The 7691-nt window shown below is 35.6% G+C and overlaps 1 long non-coding RNA gene across 1 annotated transcript in view; it reads left to right on the top strand.

The window, feature by feature from the left end:
* The first annotated feature begins 777 nt into the window (after positions 1 to 777).
* LOC122140779 overlaps positions 778 to 7691 on the top strand; it is a 22530-nt gene continuing 15616 nt past the window's right edge. The window contains exons 1-2 of the long non-coding RNA XR_006157354.1: positions 778 to 811; positions 1531 to 1602. This is a non-coding gene — a long non-coding RNA (uncharacterized LOC122140779). The remainder of the gene's footprint in view (positions 812 to 1530; positions 1603 to 7691) is intronic.

The raw sequence follows: 7691 nt of genomic DNA, 5'->3' as shown, positions 1-7691 counted from the left end.
CCGTTGCTGTCATCTGACTTGAACTGGTGCTGGTACCTCAAGAGTCACTCTTAACCTATCTATACCCAATCCATAAAACATTTTAAAAAATCAGTCATTTGTTTATGACACTTCAGCTTGTGGTTATGGATTATTATGGTTTGTAATTTGTAAAATAGTTGGATCTTTTTTATTAGGTATATACATGCATAATAATTATGCACACACTGTAGATGTTTAATCATGTGCCTATTCTGCCTGATGTCAGAAGTTGCAAGACACTTTAATGAATGAAAACCAGCCATTAAAATGAAAATGTCATGTAAAATTACTTAATAACAAACAAAATTGACCAGTTCCATCATTCTCAGCTTCAGATGTTCCCATGAGCTTCTCCCAGGCAGATGAGCCACAAGATGCTTGGGGTGAACACTCACCTGACATTCAAGGTAAAAAAAGCATTAATTAGTATTTGGTAAAAGAAAACAAAAGGACAATTACTGCACACAAGACAGCCTCACATTAGGTAATTCAGCATTTCTGTATAATCCATCAGAGAATGCATTTTCTGTGCTGAGACCTTCAAGTTCCAAACAAGAAAGAACACAGCGTAAGTTGTATGACTCACTTTTGGAAATACTGTAGCATTTCATCTAGGTATACTATAGAAAATGTGCTTGTTTAAAGCAAAAATGTAAAGCTAAATAAGCTAAAATACAAAGCAGCTGAATGAGTAACTTTTGTAATGTCAATTAAGCTCATTTAAGAGAGAGCTTCTCTCATGCAGACTGCCAGCTAGAAACTTGGGAAGAACACCCATCTATCACTCAAGGTAAAAAGCATTAATTAGTATATGGAGGAAATCAAAAACACAATCGCAAATGAGTCATGGCCTAACACAAGCTAATACAACATTTTTTTCCACTTTTTCTAAATAGAGAACACGTTCTCTGTCCTAAGACTCTCTCAAGACCAAAGACCATCAACCACACAACAAGAAAGAATGCAAAGTAAAAAACAAAAAAAAACATCTGTTTAATTTCAGTCATTACTGGGGTATCACTAAAAGGGGTCATATGATGCTATTTTAAAGACCATTATTTTGTGTATTTGGTGTAACAGAATATGTTGACATGCTTTAATATTCAAAAAACATTATTTTTCAAATACTGTACATTATTGTAGGTCCTCTATGCCCCCGCCTTTTTGGGTATTAAAAATTTAGCAAATACAAATAATTTGAAGAGCACAGATGTTATTAAATCATTTCGTGATTCATCTTAATACTCTCCTCCCATAAATTTTGCGTCTGAAAGGAAAACTACTACAAATGCATATTCAGTAAGGTTAGACGCAAAAACAACTGTCCACGTATTTTCAGCACTAATTCTTTACTGCGCCTCTTTAGTAAATCCTGACAGAACTATTTTAACACCAAAAGAAGGTTTGTGCTGGCGCAAGCTGTTAGTAAATCTAGCCCATAGTGTATCATTGGATCATGCACTGTCATGGTAGCAAATACAACTTACCAACCACCTTTCTTAACTCCAGCTGTTCCAGTGAGCTTGTCCAATGAAAATGAGCAAGAGGATGCTTGGGGTGAAGACCCATCTAACTTTCAAGGTAAAAGAACATTCATAAACACGCAGGAAACACATACACTGCAAATTAATAACACTAGGTAACATTACATTTTCTGTACAATCCATCAGAAAACACAATCTCTGAACAGAGACCCTCAAGTACCTACCAGGCAAGAACAAATAGTAAGTCATTTGTATTTCTTGCTTTTGCCTGTTGACAGCAACGTTGCCCAAAAAGTTGCCCTGTGTATCATCAGCCTAAGGTTTTAAGCATGTAGCCATATCTTTAGCAACACAATTTTTATGACGTGTTAGTTTTATCACATTTAAATGCTTTTTGTGCTTGCAAGTGCTTCTGGTGTGAGACGATGGAGCTGCATCACTAATCAATGTACACGTACGTTAAATTGAAGTGCTAAATTTGTAAAATTATACACTTTATAGTTTAATTAAAATACTCTTCCAGATAAACCTACTGTGTTGCAGCTGTTGAGAGGACAATTCTGGAGGCACTTAACGAACTGGACATGAAGATCAATCATCTGTCTTCAGTGGTCCAGTCTCTTGCAGCTAACAGTCGTTCCAGTGCTGCTGGTGGACAGAGAGGATGATGTCTTTCCTCTCACAACCATGGAGGAACTAGACAAACTGGAAAGACAATAATTCATCAGAAAAAGAAATGATGCAAAAGATGGTAAAAATCATTGACATTTGAAGGTTTTACAGTTGTAGGAAGTAAATAATGTCTATTATATACCCCGGTTTCACAGACGAGGTTTAAGGCTATTCCCAGACTAAAACGCATGTGTGAGCTGTCTTAACTGAAAATAACTTGAAATGACATTCCTTACAATATGTCAGTGCCATTGTTTCATCTCAAGATGCACACATGCAGCATTTTTATAAAAGCAAAACTAGGACCTATAGTCCTGATTTAAACTAATCCCTGTTCTGAGCTCAGCAGTAAACTGACTATATGTAATCTGGATTACGTAAACAGATTCTAGTAAATAAAGAACTTGTAATTAGATTAAATAAAATTTTATAAAACTCATAATCAGACTACAGTTACTTTTTTATGGATTACATGATTAAATATTATTTACAAAATAGCAATAGATTATTCCGAATTTAATTTCCTAATTCCTCTTTTTAATCTTTTAAATTTTCCTTTCTAAAATAGCAGGCTGCTTATATACATTCAGAAAGTCTTCAGGTTTTCTGGACATTCACACAGAGATCCGTCATTAGTCAGGTGGCAGCGTTTAACCACTGGATTTACAAAAATAATTTCATGTTAAAGAACATAGGATCAGCATCAACACATTGATTTTTATTTGAATCATTCCTCTGTAGGTTGTTTAACCATGTATTTCTATGTCTTTGGATGACTTTAGTCTTTTAAACACATTAAAATGCACAAATTTACAAACTTTTTTTGTCATCTGATCCTCTTTCACCTAATATATTTACTTAAAAGTACTCATGAGATTTTAAAATATATTTTTTTAATAATTAAAAGAAGGACCCTTCTGCCTGCATTTGAGTCTTCGCCTCTTTCTCACCGTGAGACTTATAATGTTTTCATAGTTAAAATACATTGTTGTAACGTTGAACGAAATGTTCTCATAACAACGTTGTTGTAACATCTTTATGATGTTATTTTTACTTGACTGATGTTCTCATAATGTTGAGTGAAAACATTCTCATAACAGTCTTGTAACGTCTTTATGATGTTATTTTTACTTGACTGATGTTCTCATAACAACGTTCTTGTAACGTGTTTATGGTGTTATTTTTACTTGACTGATGTTCTCATAACAACGTTCTTGTAACGTGTTTATGGTGTTATTTTTACTTGACTGATGTTCTCATAATGTTGAACAAATACATTCTTAAAACACCATTCTTGGAATGCCTTCATTTTAGAAGTGATGGGAACAGAAATTACGAATGTGACCAGTCCTAGACAGCATGTAGTAATCGGCCCGAGCTCGGCTGGCCCTCAGCATCGGCGAGTGTTATCCGGGCTGAGTATGGCCCACAGCTCGTTCTCGCGCCATTTTTTTTGTGATGCGCCCATAAAGCACTGGACCGATTCCTGTTCACCGTAACTGGCCCAAGTCTGGCTGTAGAGTCTGGGCAACTTCTAGCAATGACTCAGCTCGGATCAGTAGATGGTTACATTAATATAGCAATAATTAATATAAAACTGTATTAAACTTGACTTAAGATCTTAACAGTATCTTATAATGTTAATTACATGTCTACTGTCGTGAATTTGTCAAAAACAAATTATCTGCGATAAAATATAAAATAAAAAATAAATAAAAAAGTGCAGCTCATTATGTGGGTCTTTGTCTTCTCAGGAGTGAATCACACTAATATTCATGATAGTTGACGCCTACTCGCATATGCCCTTTACAAACAAAAAGTGTCTTAAAAAATTTAAATCAATATGTTGTTTTCTGTGAGTGAGTAAACAAGATGATTTTCACATCATTTTGAAACAAAAATTCTAGGCTACAAGCTCTTGTGAACAAATGGTCTTGTGAACAAATGTTTTGTATGTGTTTTATGACCTTATTTCAGTGACTTTAAAATTGTACTTTTTTTACTAACCATGCATAAATGTTGTTTTCTCAAAAACACAATCATGTACATACATGCTATTTACATATTATTGTAGCCCAGTTTGTACTGATTACAGTGTTATTAGACTTTAGCCATGTATCTATTTAAAGCACTGAAAAAGCACAAAAGTCAGGGGATGTCAAACTTCTCCCAGGCCCTCAAAATTCCCTAGACTCAGAGGTTTAAGTATAATGGCGTTAATAACGGAGTTTATTTTTCAGTAACGGAGTAATCTAATTAATACTATTCCCATCGTTGCAACCGTTATCTTTGCTGAGAATGTAAAGTGTCCCGTTACTACAATTTGGTTGAATAAAGCGCAAGGTGTCATGCTTTGGCTACACATCAGCTGCCTGGAGAGAGCAGGGGTGGGGATGATGATCAAACTTGCAAATGCGATGATGATTGGCTGGGTGGGTGGTGCCCTGCTCACACTGTTTCACTGCACGCTCTGACTACCACTAAGCACAAGAGACCGTCAGCGACAATGGCGACGAGGCGGGAAAATTCAAAGGTAGCATTCTCGAACTGGAAGTACCGGCACTACTTCTCATTAATTGAAATTAAAGGCAAGAATGTTTCTGTAACATGCACACTATGCCCAGGAAAAAAGACTTCATCCACATATGCCTCAAGCAACTCAAATCTTATTAACCACCTCACATCAACACATGCTAACACAACACTTGTTGCTGCTGCTAACCCAACCCCAAATGCAGCTAGCTTTATCTCCAGCGAAGGAGACAGAGCCACTCTGTTAAAACAAGCAACGCTCAATTTTTCGGGTCAGCAACAGGTGACCAAGCCCGAGCTGAACACATTGATTGCAAGGTATGTTGTTGAAAACATGCTCCCCCTGTCCACTGTGGTGTATGAATCATTCAGAGCTATCCTTGCTAAAATACCAATACGAGGAGGAAACACTTTTGTTAAATTCATAGACAGTGAATACGAAAAAATGAATATTGAGCTCAAAACATCATTTGAGGAATTAGAGTACATTTTAACTACAGCAGACATCTGGACTGCCCACAATAAAGTTACCTGGGTGTGACAGCACATTGGCTCAATCCAAATAACATGGAAAGAGAGAAAGCAGCTCTTGCCTGCAGACGGTTTAAGGGGGCATCATACTCATGACGCCATTAACGATGCTCTACATGCAACTGATGATAATGATGGTGATGTTGTGATCACTTTGAACCCCCCCCACCCCCAAGAGATGTGCATCACACACACTAAACCTGATTCCATGCACAGATGTTGACAAGTGGCTCCTGTCAAAATCTGCAACAAAGGCTGTTTATAGAAGTGCTACTGCCTTATGGAACAAGACTAGTCGATCAGCTTTGGCTACTGAAACAGCTGATGAGTTGGTGTCAAAAAAGCTGCTTGTACCTTGTACAACATGATGGAATTCCTTCTATGATGCCCTGGCTCGAATCTGTGAAATATCCATGGTAGACCTTAACACCATTTCCTCCAAATTAGGGACTGACAGCGATAACCAGAAAGGGAAACACCAGTTTTTAAAAGAGTACTGTACTGCGATGAAGCCCCTTACAGTTGCCTTGGATATACTTCAGGGAGAAGACTGTTTTCATGGATCACTGATTTGTGTTGATACATACATTTAATGTTATTATTCTTATCATTTTAGGCTATCAAAATCAGATTTGCTGATGTCCTGGGAAATAAAGAGGCTATACCTGCTGCCGTAACTCTTCCAAAATTCAAACTTCACTGGCTGCGGTCACAGGAGTTAAAGGATAAGGCTAAGGCAAGTTTGCTGGCCGAAGAATTGTCCTCGAAGAACCACAGCCAGGTACCAGCACATCTTCCCATCACACAGATTTAGCCAAAGAGAACGATTTATTCTCCTTTGAAACCTCCTCTTCAGCAGAAAAACAGGTGGCAGACTATATTAGATCTTCAGCACAAAACTTTAACTCTGTGTGGATTTTCTCTCATCAAGAAAATTTCACTACGTTATAATGCTGCTACTCCATCTAGTTCACCTGTTGAGAGACTGTTCAGCCTGGGCAAGCTTGTCTTCTCTCTGAAGAGAAACAGACTGTCAGACAAAAGATTCGAAAAGCTTCTCCTCCTACGTTACAACCACTGGTTTAGTTGTTAGATGAGAGGAGTATTTTAGTATAGATTAATGTATTGTTAATTTTTCACTGAGAACGTACAACATGTTAATCTACATAGAGAGTTGGATAGTGTTCTGTTTATTGTGCAATAATATAAAGGTACAGAGATTTGCACTACTTAATGGCCAGTTCTTCCTTTTGTTTCTTTTTACACAAGTTTACATTTGTTTGTCTTAGTTTTGCACTTGATTGCAAAGTGTGTGAATAACTGAATATTATTTATTTTCATCAATATTTAATTTGTATTACTTTACTGAATATTTAAGAGTTGGATAGTGCTCTGTTTATTGTGCAGTATTATACAGATACAGATAATTGCACTAATTAAAGGCCAGATTTTCCTTTGTGTGTCTTAGTTTTGCACTTGAATGCAAAGTGTGTAAACATTATTTATTTTCAATATGTAATTTTGTTACTGTACTGAATATTTAAGAGTTGGATTATTGTGCAGTGGGCCTAATATACAGTTACAGATATTTGCACTAATGGCCAAGTTTTCCTTTGTTTCTTTTTACCCAAGTTTTACATTTGTGTGCCTTAATTTTGCACTTGAATTTTATTTTCAATATTTATTTTTTATATGTTTTTATTTCTATGCATATCATATGGCAGGCTGCAATCTATTGAGTTCAAATAAATACCAGATGTTCTAAAATACTGTATATAGTGTTTTTATTCTTCAATCAGTTAATATAAACATCTTTGATATTAAAGATGTTATAGAACGTAATAGCGTTATAGAACATAAAAAAATAATGTCACAGTTACTTTGCTGAGTAACTAATTACTTTTACAATGTGGGAACTGAGTAACTAACTCAGTTACTTTTTGGGAGAAGTAATTTGTAACTGTAACTAATTACTTTTTTAAAGTAAGATGACCAACACTGCTTGTCATGTCCGTAAATATTTTATATCATATAGTAATTATTAATTAAATTAACTTGAAACTTTCTATATAAAGCCAACTTATGTCTATTCTAATTATGATCAACAACTCATCTCCATTCTTTGGTCTTATCAACTATAATAATGCGTTATGGTCATGACCGTTATGGATGCTTCATATAAAATAATATGGATACCAGCACAAAAGTTAATCATGTTGCTGATGACTGATAGACTGTGTAGGTCTACTGCTGTGATCTGTTTCAGGCTTACCGTATCATAATATTTTAGAAATGAATTCATTCTAATAACATTTTAGAACTTACATTCTAAATGAGAACATTGTGGAGATTTAGCCTGCATTTGCTGTGCAGGTAAGAACAGGCGAACTGTAGGACAAATCACCAAAATTATCTTTAAATGTTTCATAAAATATTTGAATAAGATAAGAT

Source organism: Cyprinus carpio, chromosome A4, assembly GCF_018340385.1.
Source record: "Cyprinus carpio isolate SPL01 chromosome A4, ASM1834038v1, whole genome shotgun sequence".
In the NCBI taxonomy this organism is placed as follows: Eukaryota; Metazoa; Chordata; class Actinopteri; order Cypriniformes; family Cyprinidae; genus Cyprinus; species Cyprinus carpio.
This window is presented reverse-complemented; position numbering and strand designations above follow the sequence as displayed.